At 46.4% G+C, this 13,761-nt stretch overlaps 1 protein-coding gene across 1 annotated transcript in view; it reads right to left on the minus strand.

Moving 5' to 3' along the window:
- LOC137378452 (protein-glutamine gamma-glutamyltransferase 2-like) overlaps positions 1 to 13,761 on the minus strand; it is a 47,537-nt gene that overhangs the window by 20,046 nt on the left and 13,730 nt on the right. The window lies entirely within an intron of this gene.

Below are 13,761 nucleotides of genomic sequence, written 5' to 3' on the forward strand. Positions count from 1 at the left end.
TAACCGGTCTATAATTCCCCATCTTTTGTCTACCTCCCTTTTTAAACAGTGGCGTCACATCTGCTGTTTTCCAATCTGTTGGGACTACTCCAGAGTCCAGCGAATTTTGGAAAATTACCGCCAGTGCACCTGCTATTTCTCCCGCCATCTCTTTTAGTACCCTGGGATGCATTCCATCAGGGCCAGGAGACTTATCAATCCTTAGCTCCATTAGCTTGCCCAACACTACCTCTTCCAAAATAATGATTGTTTCCAGGTCCTCACCTACGTTCGTCTCTTTGTCAATTACTGGCATGTTATTAGTGTCCTCCACCGTGAAGACCGATACAAAATACCTGTTCAATGCCTCGGCCATTTCATCATATCCCATAACTAAATTCCCCTTCTCATCCTCTAAAGGACCAACGTTTACTTTAACCACTCTTTTTCGTTTTATATATTTATAGAAACTTTTGCTATCTGTCTTTATATTCTGTGCTAGTTTTTTCTCATGTTCTATCTTACTTTTCTTTATAGCTCTTTTTGTGGCTTTCTTTTGACCTTTAAAGTTTTCCCAATCTTCTAGTTTCATGCTGTTTTTGGCCACTTTGTATGCCTTCTCTTTCAATTTGATAGCCTCCCTTATTTCCTTAGACACCCATGGCAGATTACCCCTTTTCTTCCAGTCCTTCCTTTTCACTGGAATATACTTTTGCTGAGCACTTTGAAAAATTGCTTTGAAAGTCCTCCACTGCTCGTCAACTGTCCCACCATAAAATCTTTGTTTCCAGTTTACTTTAGCCAAGTCCTCCCTCATTCTATTGTAGTCCCCTTTGTTCAAGCGCAGGATCCTGGTATTGGATTTTATCTTCACACTCTCCATCTGTATTCTAAATTCAACCATACTGTGATCACTCCTTCCAAGAGGATCCCTAACTATGAGGTCATTAATTATTCCTGTCTCATTACACAGGACTAGATCTAGGATAGCTTGCTCCCTCGTCGGTTCCATTACATACTGTTCAAGAAAACTATCACAGATACACTCAACGAAAAAAGGAACATGTACAGTCACTTCAGTGTTCTGCCCTTCTGTCATGCTGGCAACATACAGTCAACTGCATGAGACTCTGATTAGTGATTAATTACATATCATATATAGTTTAGTGATACAGCACTGAAACAGGCCCTTCGGCCCACCGAGTCTGTGCCGACCATCAACCACCCATTTATACTAATCCTACACTAATTCCATATTCCTACCACATCCCCACCTGTCTCTATATTTCCCTACCACCTACCTATACTAGGGGCAATTGCTAATGGCCAATTTACCTATCAACCTGCAAGTCTTTGGCATTTGGGAGGAAACCAGAGCACCCAGAGGAAACCCACGCAGACACAGGGAGAACTTGCAAACTCCACACAGGCAGGACCCAGAATTGAACCCGGGTCGCTGGAGCTGTGAGGCTGCGGTGCTAACCACTGCGCCACTGCGCTGCCCTATATATATATATCTTCTTTTCTTTTTTTTCTTTTGGGCCTCCTTATCTCGAGAGACAATGGATACGCGCCTGGAGGTGGTCAGTGGTTTGTGAAGCAGCGCCTGGAGTGGCTATAAAGGCCAATTCTGGAGTGACAGGCTCTTCCACAGGTGCTGCAGAGAAATTTGTTTGTTGGGGCTGTTGCACAGTTGGCTCTCCCCTTGCGCCTCTGTCTTTTTTCCTGCCAACTACTAAGTCTCTTCGACTCGCCACAATTTAGCCCTGTCTTTATGGCTGCCCGCCAGCTCTGGCGAATGCTGACAACTGACTCCCACGACTTGTGATCAATGTCACACGATTTCATGTCGCGTTTGCAGACGTCTTTATAACGGAGACATGGACGGCCGGTGGGTCTGATACCAGTGGCGAGCTCGCTGTACAATGTGTCTTTGGGGATCCTGCCATCTTCCATGCGGCTCACATGGCCAAGCCATGTATATATATATATATCATACATATCATAGCAAGAGAGTGAATTATTTTGGTGGGATTGGGAAGACAATGCACTCTTTGAAAAAACATCATTCTAGTTTGTAATCTGGGTTATTATTTATACTTTATAGTACTTGTCTATAAGTTTGCTTCCATAAATTAACTAACTTAAAAAAAATTCTGTGATTTTAGTCTGTATGAAATGACCCATAGATTGATATTTTTTGGCTTCCTGATTAACTGGATGCATGGTAAAGTTGCTATTTGATTTCCAGTTTAAATACTGTTCAATAGGATAATTTAGTTGATAAAAATGTAAAAAGAAAGGATCTTAACACTTAAAATTAGGGGCAGAGAGTAGAAGTGCAGAAGTAATGCGAAACTATGCAAATCATTGGTTATTTTCAGTGAGAATAAGGGGCATATTTTTCAGTTATAGCTCTTGGATATAATGGCCCAGATGGTGTGGTCATTGGGGAACAAACGGTGCTCGCCGTTCATTGATCTTACACTTGCTCACAGAATTTCTGTGGGGTTTTACACCGTGCTTTGTGGTAATTAGAGAATTAAAATGGTGCGACATCCTCTACAGGAGATCTAGGACATGCGTGAACTGAGTAAACAATGGAGAGTCTCTGGAACCAAATCAGATTGAAAAATCTTAACTGAAACATCCAGTGGGAAAAGCACATTCACATAGCGCCAATTCAAGCGGTGTTAAGCAGACTACGTCAATTTCCCCCTTTGGGCAGGCAGCACTGCAGGCTGCTATCTGCGCAGTCCCTGTGGCATTCTTCACTGATATCATTGAGGAATGTCATGTGGACTGCGCAGGTAGCGGCCTGCAATGCTGCCTGCCCCAGAGAATTGACATAAGTCTATGTAGCACCACTGCAAGCATCACTATACGAATGTATTTTCCCTCATTGAGTCTAAACCAGGAGGTTTAAGAGACAAGAGAGAATCTAACCATCTCCCCTTGACATTCAATGGCACAGTATTGCTGAATCCCCACCATCAGCATTCTGGGGATTACTGTCGACCAGAAACATAACTAGACCAGCCATATAAATACTGTGGATACAAGAGCCAGGCAGAGGCTGTGAAGTCTGCGGCAAGTAACTCACCTCCTGACTCTCTAAAGCCTGTCACCATTGATAGGCACAAGTCAGGAGTGTGATGGAATACTCCCCACTTGCCTGGATGAGTGCAGCTCCAACAACATTCAAGAAACTCAATACCATCCAGGACAAAGCAGCCCAATTAATTGGCATGCCATCCACCACCTTAAACATTCACTCCCTTCACCACTGATGCACAGTGGCAGCAGTGTGTACCATCTACAAGATGCATTGCAGCAATTCACCAAGGCTCCTTCGACAGTACCTTCCAGATCCACAACCTCTACCACCTAAAAGACCAAGGCCAGCAGAGACACACGAATGCCACCACCTGCAATTTCCCTCCAAGTCATACACCATCCTGGCTTGGAATTACATCGCCATCCCTTCACTGTTGCTGGGTCAAAATCCTGGAAATCGCTCCCCAACAGCACTATGGGTGTACCTACACCATAAAGACAGCAGCAGTTCAAGAAGGTGGCTCACCATCACCTTCTCAAGGGCAATTAGGGATGAGCAATGAATGCTTACATCCTATAAATGAATGTAAAAGTTAGAATATTTTATTCAACATAAAGTTATTTTCAGGAAGCAAAATAAGAGCGGCAAAGAAAGATGGGATTAGGAAAAAGAGATAAAAAGAAAGAAGTTAAAAAAGGTTTTAAATCTCCAACAACAATTAAAACATGATGAAATAAGACTTCACTGTTGTAAAAGTACATTTTCAGTGCCAGAGCAGTTGTTTGATAGTAATTGAAACTTACCATGCTGTTAGAAATTCAATTACACTTGAATGGACAAGTCCTAAATTTTTCTGGCAAGTTTAGGGGTAACTAGTGGGTAAATATCACAACTTCATGCTTTTCATGTGTTTGAATGTTGAATCTCTCAGTGAGGTGCTATTTAACTGTGTGTGCGGACAGTGGAAGTTTCTGCTCAATTTACTTCTTAATAACAGTGAGCACTGATAGCCTTACCATTATTCTTCATGCAAAACCTGGGCCATTGGGTCACTCGAGTGCAGTGTATAAGGCAAGGGTGTCAACCTTTTCATGTGGGGGGGGGCCACATTACAATTTTTACCTTACATGGGGGCTGGTGAGACAATTTTGGAAAGATAAAGGCATTAAAATTTATCTTACTATTAATCAAAACAACAACTAATGTGCATTTTTGCGGAGAAGCTTTAAATGAGTATATTAACTTATTGACTTACTTTCTTGGCACTATGTTGGACACTGATTTAGTGAGATACCTGGCATTTTTTCACTTGCACAAGTAGTCAATGTCTGCGCGCACACTTCTTTGTAGCGATGCGGAGTATTCTGGATAGATGTCCATCTTGCAGGAGTGATCTTGATTGCTCTTTCTCCCTCCTCTGTCTCTCTGTATCTGTCTCACTCTCTCACCCTCTGTGTCTGTCTCTCTCCCCCTCCATCCCTGTGTCCTCCTTCTCGGTGTTCCCCGCTGTGTTGTCCCCCCTCTGTGCATTGTTCCCTCCCCTGTCTGTATCATTCCACCTCTGTGTGTCATCCCCCCCTCTCTGTCCTCCCCCCCACTTTCTCACTCTCTATCCACCCTCTTCTTCTCTGTCCCCCATCTCTCTCTCTCTCTCATTCCTTCCCTCTCTGTCCTTCTGTCCCTCCTCTCTTTCTCTCCCCTGTCCCACTCTCCCCCTCTCTCTCTCTCCCTATTACTCCTTTCTCTCTCCCCACCCCCTTCCTCCTCTCTTTCTCTCCTGTCCCCTCTCTCTGCCCCATCTCTCTGTCCCCCCTCACCCTCTCTCTCCCTATCCCTCTTCTCTCTTTCACTCCCTATGCCCTTTCGCTCCTCCCCTTCTCTCTGGCCCTCATCTCTCTCTTTTCCCCCCCTCTCTCTCTGTACCCTCCCTCACTCTCTCTGTCTCCCCTCTCTATGTCCCACATCTCTGTCTCTGCATCCTCTTCCTCTGCCCCCTCTCTCTCTGCCCCCCTCTCTCTCTGTCCCCCCTCTCTCTCTGTCCCCCCTCTCTCTCTCTGCCCCTCTCTCTGCCCCCTCTATCTGTTCCCCTCCTTTCTCCTTGCTGCCTCCTCTCTCTCTGACCCCTATCTTTCTCTCTGTCCTCCCTTCTCTGTCCCCCTCTCTCTTTGCCCTCCCTTTCTCTCTATCTCCTCTCTCCCTCTGGCTCTGTCCCCCCTCTGTCTCTATTACCCCTCTCCCTGTCTCTCCTTCTCTGTTCCCCCTCACTCTCTCTGCCCCTCCTCTCTCTCTCTCTCTGTCTCTCTTGCTCTGTCCCCCCTCTCTCTCTGTACCCTTTCTGTTCCCCCTCTCTGTCTCCATTCCCCTTCCTCTCTCTCTGTTCCTCCTCTCTCTCTGTCCCAGCGCTCTGTCTATCTCTGTCCCTCCTCTCTCTATCTGTCCCTCTCTGTCCCTCCTCTCTCTCTGTACCCTCTGTCTCTGTACCCTCTCTATCTCTATTCCCCTTCTCTCTGTCCCACCCTCTCTCTCCATCCCCCCTCTCTCTCTGTCCCCCCTTCTGTCTGCCCCCCTCCCTTTCTGCCCTCACCTCTCTCTCTGTTCCTTCTCTCTCTGTCCCCCTCTCGCTTTTTTGTTCTGACCTTACACTCTCTCTGCTCCCCCCTTTCTCTGATCCCATCTCCCTGTCCTCCCCTCTCTCTGTCCCCGCTTTCCCTCTGTCCCCCTCTCCCTGTCCCCCCTCTCTTTCTGCCCCTGCTCTGTCTCTGCCTGCCCCCCTCTCTCTCTCTGCCCCCCCACACCCCCTCTCTCTAAGCATTGCTGGGAGCGGAAACAGCAGTTTCCGAACTTCAGACAGATTTGGGGTTTTCCCATGGGTTCCAACTGTTTTTTAAAAGCTCACCGGAAAGCCACGATCTGTCCAAAGTTTAGAAACTGCTGCTCCCGCTCTCAGCAGCTGTGAATATGGAAAGATGTTGGAATGAGCATTAGGTAGGCGGTGGCGTAGTGGTATTATCACTGGACTAGTAACCCAGAGACACAGGGTATTTCTCTGGGGACATGGGTTCGAATCCCACCACAGCAGAAGGTGGAATTTGAATTTAATTAATCTGGAATTAAAAGCTAGTCTAATGATGGCCATGAAACCATTGTCAATTGTTGTAAAAACCCATCTGGTTCACTAATGTCCTTAAGGGAAGGAAATCTGCTTTCCTTACCTGGTCTGACCTACATGTGACTCCAGAGCCACAGCAATGTGGTTAACTCTTACATGCCCTCTGAAATGGCGTAGCAAGCCACTCAGTTGTACCTAACTGCTACGAAGTCAATAAAAAGAAATGAAACCGGACGGACCACCTGGCATCGACCTTAGCACCGGAAATGACAACAGCAAACCCAGCCCTGTCGACCCTGCAAAGTCTTCCTGACTAACATCTGGGGGCTTGTGCCAAAGTTGGGAGAGCTGTCCCACAGACTAGTCAAGCAACAGCCTGACATAGTCACACTCACGGAATCATACCCGATAGACAAGGTCCCAGACGCTGCCATCACCATCCCTGGGTATGTCCTGTCTCACCGGCAGGACAGACCCACCAGAGGTGGCGGGACAGTGGTCTACAGTAGGGAGGGAGTTGCCCTGGGAGTCCTCAACATCGACTCCGGAACCCATGAAGTCTTATGGCATCAGGTCAAATATGGGCAAGGTAACCTCCTACTGATTACCACCGACCGCCCTCCCTCAGCTGATGACTCAGTACTCCACCACGTTGAACACCATTGGAGGAAGCACTGAGGGTGGCAAGGGCACAAAATGTACTCTGGGTGGGGGACTTCAATGTCCATCACCAAGAGTGGCTCGGTAGAAGTACTACTGACCGAGCTGGCCGAGTCCTAAAGGACATAGCTGCAAGACTGAGTCTGCGGCAGATGATGGGGGAAGCAACACGAGGGAAAAACATACTTGACCTCGTCCTCACCAATCTGCCTGCTGCAGATGCTTCTGTCCATGACAGTATTGGTAGGAGTGACCACTACACAGTCCTAGTGGAGACGAAGTCCCGCCTTCACATTGAGTATACCGTCTGTCATGTTAGAACAACAAAGAACAAAAACAGTACAGCACAGGAACAGGCCATTCGGCCCTCCAAGCCTGCGCCGATCTTGATGCCTGCCTAAACTAACATCTTCTGCACTTCCGGGGCCCATATCCCTCTATTCCCTTCCTATTCATGTATTTGTCAAGATGTCTTTTAAACGTCACTATCGTATCTGCTTCCACCACCTCCCCTGGCAGCAAGTTCCAGGCACTCACCGCCCTCAGTGTAAAAAGCTTGCCTCGCACATCCCCTCTAAACTTTGCCCCTCGCACCTTAAACCTATGTCCCCTAGTAACTGACTCTTCCACCCTGGGAAAATGCTTCTGACTATCCACTCTGTCCATGCCGCTCATAACTTTGTAAACCTCTATCATGTCGCCCCCTCCACCTCCGTCGTTCCAGTGAAAACAATCCGAATTTTTCCAACCTCTCCTCATAGCTAATGCCCTCCAGACCAGGCAACATCCTGGTAAACCTCTTCTGTACCCTCTCCAAAACCTCCACGTCCTTCTGGTAGTGTGGCGACCAGAATTGCACGCAATATTCTAAGTGTGGCCTAACTAAGGTTCTGTACAGCTGCAACATGACTTGCCAATTTTTATACTCTATGCCACGACCGATGAAGGCAAGCATGCCGTATGCCTTCTTGACTACCTTATCCACCTGCATTGCCACTTTCAGTGACCTGTGGACCTGTACGCCCAGATCTCTCTGCCTATCAATACTCCTAAGGGTTCTGCCATTTACTGTATACCTCCCACCTGCATTAGACCTTCCAATATGCATTACCTCACCAAATGTTGTGTGGCACTATCACCGTGCTAAATGGGATGGATTTAGAACAGATCTCGCAATGCAAAACTGGGCATCCATGAGGCGCTGTGGGCCATCAGCAGCAGCAGAATTGTACTCAACCACAATCTGTAACCTCATGGCCCGGTATATCTCCCACTCTACCATTACCATCAAGCCAGGAGACCTACCCTGGTTCAATGTAGAGTGCAGGAGGGCATGCCAGGAGCAGCACCAGGCATACCTCAAAATGAGGTGTCAACCTGGTGAAGCTACAGCACAGGACTATCTGCGTGCCAAACTGCGTAAGCAGCATGCGATAGACAGAGATAAGCGATCCCATAACCAACGGATCAGATTGAAGCTCAGCAGTCCTGCCACATCCAGCCGTAAATGGTGGTGGACAATTAAACAACTAACTGGAGGAGGTGGCTCCACAAATATCCCCATCCTCAATGATGGGGGAGCCCAGCACATCAGTGCGAAAGATAAGGCTGAAGCATTTGCAACAATCTTCAGCCAGAAGTGCCGTGTTGATGATCCATTTCGGCATCCTCCTGAAGTCCCCAGCATCACACATGCCAGACTTCAGCCAATTCGATTCACTCTGCGTGATGTCAAGAAACGACTGAAGGCACTGGATACTGCAAAAGCTGTGGGCCCTGACCATATTCCGGCAATAGTACTGAAGACCTGTGCTCCAGAACTTGCCGCGCCCCTAGCCAAGCTGTTCCAGTACAGCTACAACACTGGCATCTACCCTGCAATGTGGAAAATTGCCCAGGTATGTCCTGTACACAAAAAGCAGGACAAGTCCAACCCGGCCAATTACCGCCCCATCAGCCTACTCTCAATCATCAGTAAAATGATGGAAGGTGTCATCAACAGTGCCATCAAGTGGCACTTGCTTAGCAATAACCTGCTCAGTGACGCTCAGTTTGGGTTCCGCCAGGGCCACTCAGCTCTTGACCTTATTACAGCCTTGGTTCAAACATGGACAAAAGAGCTGAACTCAAGAGGTGAGGTGAGTGTGACTGCCCTTGACATCTAGGCAGCATTTGACCGAGTACGGCATCAAGGAGCCCTAGCAAAACTGAGGTCAATGGGAATCAGGGGGAAAACCCTTTGCTGGCTGGAGTCATACCTAGCGCAAAGGAAGATGGTTGTGGTTGTTGGGGGTCAATCATCTGAGCTCCAAGACATCACTGCAGGTGTTCCTCAGGGTAGTGTCCTAGGCCCAACCATCTTCAGCTGCTTCATCAATGACCTTCCTTCAATCATAAGGTTAGAAGTGGGGATGTTCGCTGATGATTGCACAATGTTCAGCACCATTCGTGACTCCTCAGATACTGAAGCAGTCCGTGTAGAAATGCAGCAAGACTTGGACAATATCCAGGCTTGGGCTGATAAGTGGCAAGTAACATTCGCGCCACACAAGTGCCAGGCAATGACCATCTCCAACAAGAGAGAATCTAACCATCTCCCCTTGACATTCAACGGCATTACCATCGCTGAATTCCCCACTATCAACATCGTAGGGGCTACCATTGACAAGAAACTGAACTGGAGTAGCCATATAAATACCGTGGCTACAAGAACAGCTCAGAGGCTAGGAATCCTGAGGCGAGTAACTCACCTCCTGACTCCCCAAAGCCTGCCCACCATCTACAAGGCACAAGTCAGGAGTGTGATGGAATACTCTCCACTTGCCTGGATGGGTGCAGCTCCAACAACACTCAAGAAGCTCGACACCATCCAGGACAAAGCAACCCACTTGATTGGCACCCCATCTACAAACATTCACTCCCTCCACCACCGACGCACAGTGGCAGCAGTATGTACCATCTACAAGATGCACTGCTCAATGCACCAAGGCTCCTTAGACAGCACCCTCCAAACCCGCGACCTCTACCATCTAGAAGGACAAGGGCATAAAATACATGGTAACACCATCACCTGCAAGTTCCCCTCCAAGTCACACACCATCCTGACCTGGAACTATATTGCCGTTCCTTCATTGCCGCTGGGTCAAAATCCTGGAACTCCCTTCCTAACAGCACTGTGGGTATACCTACCCCAAATGGACTGCAGCGGTTCAAGAAGGCAGCTCCCCACCATCTTCTCAAGGGCAATTAGGGATGGGCAATGAATGCTGGCCTGGCCAGCATCGCCCACATCCCATGAATGAATGAAAAAAGATAAAGATCTGAGATTGGAAATTCCAATTCAGCTGTGAAATAGTGTAATTTTTATAAAGCCAATCTGGTGGGAAAGAAGAAGCCAATGGGCCATATGTTGGATAACCCTAGTATAGAGGAACATAGGGTGGGAAAGAGTGCACACCAGTTAAGAAGCCTGCCTAATGTTCTCAATGTCCTGCACCCAAGAGATCCAATACACCCAAATTCAATAGGAAAAAACTTGTCGTATCATGACCAGTTTTGGGAACCCTGCTCTAGGGAGGATATGAAGGCTATGGAAAGAATGCAGAATAGATTCAGCAAGATGATCCTGGGCATCAGAGTGTTTAGTTATGAGGTAAGGATAGAGAAACTGGGACTCATTTCACTGGAAGGCGATCTGATAGAGCGATTTAAAATTATGAAAGCTTCTGGTAGGTAAATAGAGATTAAACCATTGGCACTGAATCAGTAACCCGAAGGCCTGAATTTAATAAAGAATAATGGGAGAGGCTAGAATATTTTTTATGCTGAGCATTGTTGTGTCATGGAATTGCCTGAACAGAAACAAAGATGGCAGCAGAATTCACAATCGCTCTTAAAAAGAAAAATGGATTAATATTTGATAAAGAAACAATTGAAAGGAAACGAGAATAGGGCAGGGGAATGGCACAGAGTGCCTATATTTTACTGTGAGCTGGGGCAAGTGTAACAAGCTCAATTATTCCCCCTTCCCTACTATAAGTTTCTATGGCGGTTGAGTTTCTTTAGATTAGAGATACAGCACTGAAACAGGCCCTTCGGCCCACCGAGTCTGTGCCGACCATCAACCACCCATTTATACTAATCCTACACTAATCCCATATTCCTACCAAACATCCCCACCTGTCCCTATATTTCCCTACCACCTACCTATACTAGTGACAATTTATAATGGCCAATTTACCTACCAACCTGCAAGTCTTTTGGCTTGTGGGAGGAAACCGGAGCACCCGGAGAAAACCCACGCAGACACAGGGAGAACTTGCAAACTCCACACAGGCAGTACCCGGCATCGAACCCGGGTCCCTGGAGCTGTGAGGCTGCAGTGCTAACTACTGCGCCACTGTGCCGCCCCTGTGCCACTGTGCAGGGTTCACCCGATTGTGCACCATGTCTTCAGTGGCAGCTCGACAGAAACGCCAGAGAAACGGAGTAAAATGGTGTTTATGAGGTTTCCGTGGGATCTGCAACCCGAGTTGAGGTAGGGGATTCGGAGAATACCCCTGGACTGATTCTGATTTTTAGCTACTCAGAATGCCAGAAAATGATGGAGGCGGGTTTCATATTGTTTGTGTCCATTTATCGTAACTGTTATCAGACCACTAGTGTGATAAAAGAGTGTGGAAGAAAACCCAGACAACAAGCAGAAAATGGATGGTATGAGTTTTTGAGTAAGAAGCTCCTTGGTATATCTTAGTTTATCATAAAAACTTCTGTTTGTTATTATTTCCACAAAGATGAGTAGAGTTTTTTGAGTCATTATTATTTGTGTTTCCAGAATTAGTTCATGGAATTGGTTACAAGATGTGCATTTAATCTAACAATCAAAAGGTCAATGAATCACCACTATAGATTATCTTCTCAATAAAAGAATTACAAAATATTTTTCAACATAAGCATATGTTCCAAAACATGTAAACGTGTCTAAATGCTTGAATCAGTCATACAAATATATTTCTAAGGATACTTTTAATGCATATGCATGTGAGATTTTGATGATAGTTGTAGTTTGGTTGTCTTTTAAAACACTGCACCACACGATGAAGTTTTGAGACAAAAGAACAAAGGACAGTACAGCACAGGAACAGGCCATTCGGCCCTCCAAGCCTGCGCCGATCTTGATGCCTGCCTAAACGAAAACCTTCTGCATTTCCGGGGTCCGTATCCCTCTATTCCCATCCTATTCATGTATTTATCAAGATGCCTCTTAAACGTCACTATCGTACCTGTTTCCACCAGCTCCCCTGGCAGCAAGTTCCAGGCACTCACCACCCTCAGTGTAAAATACTTGCCTCCCACATCCCCTCTAAACTTTGCCCCTCGCACCTTAAACCTATGTCCCCTAGTAACTGACTCTTCCACCCTGGGAAAAAGCTTCTGACTATCCACTCTGTCCATGCCACTCATAACTTTGTAAACCTCTATCATGTCGCCCCTCCACCTCCGTCGTTCCAGTGAAAACAATCCGAGTTTTTCCAACCTCTCCTCATAGCTAATGCCCTCCAGACCAGGCAACATCCTGGTAAACCTCCTCTGTACCCTCTCCAAAGCCTCCACGTCCTTCTGGTAGTATGGCGACCAGAATTGCATGCAATATTCTAAGTGTGGCCTAACTAAGGTTCTGTACAGCTGCAGCGTGACTTGCCAATTGTTATACTCTATGCCCCGACTGATGAAGGCAAGCATGCCGTATGCCTTCTTGACTACCTTATCCACCTGCGTTGCCCCTTTCAGTGACCTGTGGACCTGTACACCCAAGATCTCTCTGCCTGTCAATACTCCTAAGGGTTCTGCCATTTATCGTATACTTCCCACCTGCATTAGACCTTCCAAAATGCATTACCTCACATTTACTGAACATCTTACATCCACTTTTAATAGCACTCCCTCAGTACTACATTGACGTGTCATCCTTAGATCAATCTGTAGTACTCTCATCTTTAAGACCAAAAGTTGTGGGTTCGAGTTCCAATCCCAAGATTTGAGCACAAAATTTAAACTGACACTGTTGGAGTACAGCACTGTTGAATATGCCACCTCCCAGATGTGATATTAAACCAGGAACTCATCTGCCCTTTCAGATGGACGTAAAAGATTCTATGGCCATACTTTGGGGGAAAAAAACAGGGGAGTTCTCCCTGGTGTCCTGACCAATATTTATCCCTTAAGCACCAACAGTAAAAAAAAAAGTTTCTCTGGTCATTATCTGATTGCTATTAATGGGACATTGCTCTGCATAAACAGCTGCGTATTACTCAAAATCCAACATTTATTTCATTGTAGTAGTTCAATAGCTATAAAGAACATTGGGTTGTCCTGAGATCATGAAACGCCCTTTATAAATGCAAGTTCTTTCTCTTTCTTTCTTTCTAAGTCACCCTGCAGAATAATGGAAAGAAAAAATAGGAGATATTCAGAAACACTGGCATTTAGCCCTGATTAAGACATAAGAACATAAGAAATAGGAGCAGGAGTAGGCCATTCAGCCCCTTAAGCCTGCCCCGCCATTCAATAAGATCATGGCTGATCTGTCCGAGGCCTTAACTCCTCTTTCGGGCCTGCTCCGCATAACCCTCGACTCCCCGAGATTTCAAAAATCTATCTACCTCGTCCTTAATACATATAGTGACATGGCCTCCACACCTCTCTGAGGTAGAGAATACCAGAGATTCACCACCCTCTGAGAGAAGAAATTCCTTCGCATCACAGTTTTAAATGTGAGCCCCCTTATTCTGTAACTATGTTCTGTAGTTCGAGAGTCCCCCACCAGTGGAAACATATTCTCAACATCTACCCTGTCAAGCCCCCTTAGAATTTTATATGTTTCAATGAGATCACCTCTCGTCCTTCTAAACTCCAATGAATAAAAGCCTAACCTGTGTAGTCGTTGTTGATAAGA

Source organism: Heterodontus francisci, chromosome 16 (assembly GCF_036365525.1).
Source record: "Heterodontus francisci isolate sHetFra1 chromosome 16, sHetFra1.hap1, whole genome shotgun sequence".
In the NCBI taxonomy this organism is placed as follows: Eukaryota; Metazoa; Chordata; class Chondrichthyes; order Heterodontiformes; family Heterodontidae; genus Heterodontus; species Heterodontus francisci.